Source organism: Capricornis sumatraensis, chromosome X (genome assembly GCF_032405125.1).
Source record: "Capricornis sumatraensis isolate serow.1 chromosome X, serow.2, whole genome shotgun sequence".
Classification (NCBI taxonomy): domain Eukaryota; kingdom Metazoa; phylum Chordata; class Mammalia; order Artiodactyla; family Bovidae; genus Capricornis; species Capricornis sumatraensis.
The window spans coordinates 109,942,715-109,945,390 of NC_091092.1; the positions used below are offsets into that span (position 1 = coordinate 109,942,715).

At 33.3% G+C, this 2,676-nt stretch overlaps 1 pseudogene; it reads left to right on the forward strand.

Annotated features, from left to right (window-relative positions):
• The first annotated feature begins 439 nt into the window (after nucleotides 1-439).
• On the forward strand, nucleotides 440-2,419 carry LOC138071849 (histone-lysine N-methyltransferase SETMAR-like; annotated as a pseudogene).
• The last annotated feature ends 257 nt before the right edge of the window (nucleotides 2,420-2,676 follow it).

Below are 2,676 nucleotides of genomic sequence, written 5' to 3' on the forward strand. Positions count from 1 at the left end.
GACTGGACAACAACAGTAACAAAGCATTAAAATAGTATAAATGACTATTAAATAAGCAGTAATCACTTCTAGGTCCTAGAAAAAAGTCAGACCTGTTATACTGTCATTTGCACTGAAATAATTTTTTGTTAAAATTATAAAGCACAACATGAACTTCAGATGGCATAAAAGATGTTGAACTTTCCACCTTTGATGTCTTTATTATACATACCCACTTTTTTGAATTTTAATGTCGCTTAACTTTAATTTTCCTTTGTGCAGCAAACAAATTTTGGATATTTGTGCACCTGATGTATCTGACAGATTTTTTAAAATAATAAATATCTAAACTATATTGTTAATAATCAAGATGTTAAACTCTTATCTTTAAATATTGATATTTTAACTGATAAATGACAAAATCTGCATTCAATAAAATGGTAAATAAATAAAATTAGGAATGGAAGATGAACATCTGAAAGCAGTTTGCATAAAAACCCAACAGAAGGCACAGATGGTAGTATGTAAGTGTTCTTCCTAATTGCAAGGAAATCTTTTCTCTTGGGCAAACCACTTTGAAGCTTGTTTTGAATGTCTTTCATGTGAAGATACCTGGGACAACAGAATCTGATTGTCAATTGCCCTAATCTCTAGAGAATTAAAAGGTTATCTGATTGGGGTATATTAAAGATCTAAGAATAATTCCCTTGCAAAGGTAGAAATATGCCTAACAGCACTGTCTTGAGAATGAACTAGTGCAAAGAACATAGAAGGATGCCAGGTGAACAGAGTTGTGTTTGGAGCTATTTCATGCTTACAATTGCTAGCATGGTAATTTTGTAAACTTTATTGGAGAAAGTAAAAGAACACTCTTTCAGTTTTAGCTGTTCTTTTGTTTTTACCATTTCCTTCCAAATTCATCTATGTGAATTTGGGACTAGTTAGGATAGATAAACAATGAACTTATTTACATTTTCCCTTAAAATTGCATAGGCAAAGGCTTATTATATCAGATAAAAGACAAGTTTTTTTACAATCAGATGACATTATCTCTTCTTCCTTTGATTCACTCTACAAATAATTAGTATAAATAGCTACACTGAGAAGTGAACTCCTATGAATCTAGTATCATTAAATGTATTTATAAATCTATATTAATTTATTGGAAGGACAACATGCTACAAAAAGGCAATCCATAAGAATATTAACAATTTCATGTATGTATTAGGTTGGGGAAAATTACTTGTGGTGTTTCACATTGTTGAAATTTGTCATTTGTTATTGGAATGCATTCTTAATAAATATGTTATACATCATTTTAATGCACATTTCTTACTTTATTTTTTTTTGGTAATGACTTATTACTAGCTGTGTATTTTATATTTATTTTAGCCTAGGGAAATAATATTAGACAAAAAGCAAATTCAAGTGATTTTCTTATTTGAGTTCTAAATGGGTTGTAAAGCAGTGGAGACAACTTGCAACATCAACAATGCATTTGACCCAGGAACTGCTAATGAACATATAGTGCAGCAGCGGTTAAAGAAGTTTTTCAAAGGAGACAAGAACCTTAAAGATGAGGAGTGTAGTGGCCAGCCATCAGAAATTGACAACAACCAATTGAGAGCCATCATCGAAGCTGATCCTCTTACAACTACGCAAGAAGTTGCCAAAAAACTCAAGAACTCAACTTTGGCCATTCTATGGTTGTTCAGCATTTGAAGCAAATTGGAAAGGTTAAAAAAAAAAAAAGACTCAATAAGTGGGTGCCTCATGAGCTGACCAATTAAAAAAACATTATCATTTTGAAGTGTTGTCTTTTCTTATGCTATGCAAGAACAATGAACCATTTCTCAACAGGATTGCGACGTGTGACGATAAGTGGACTTTGTGCAACAACCAGCAATGGCTAGCTCAGTGGTTGGACTGAGAAAAAGCTCCAAAGCACTTCCCAAAGCCAGACTTGCACCAAAGAAAGGTCATGGTCACTGTTTGGTGGTCTGCTGCCCATCTGATCTGCTACACTTTCTGAATCCCGGCGAAACCATGACATCTGAGAAGTATGCTCAGCAAATCAATGAGATGCACTAAAAACTACAATGCCTGCAGCTGGCATTGGTCAACAGAAAGGGCTCAATTCTTCATGACAATGCCCAACCTCACATCACACAACTGTCGCTTCAAAAGTTGAACAAATTGGGTTACAAAATTTTGCCTCATCCATCATATTCACCTAAGTTTTCGCCAAGGGACTATCACTTTTTCAAGCATTTCAACAACTTTTTGCAGGGAAAACGCTTCCACAACCAGCAGGAAGCAGAAAATACATCCCAAAGAATTCCTTGAATCTTGAGGCATGGGTTTTTATGCTTCAGGAATAAACACACTTATTTCTCATTGGCAAAAATGTATTGATTGTAATCGTTCTTATTTTGATTAATAAAGATGTGTTTGAGCCTAGTTATAATGATTTAAAGTTCACAGTCCTAAGTCTTAATTATGTTTGCACCAACTTGATAGAAGGTATTAACGTAAAAAATGTGCAGTTCCCCAGTAAGTGTAAGGATGAAACTGCTTAAGTAGATTGATTTACGTATTAGAAATTGTTGGCTAATAATTTAAAGATGAAAAGTATAAAGGAATGTGAACTGTAAAAAATTTATAAAAGGAATGCAAAAATATTTTTGTAAACCTTTC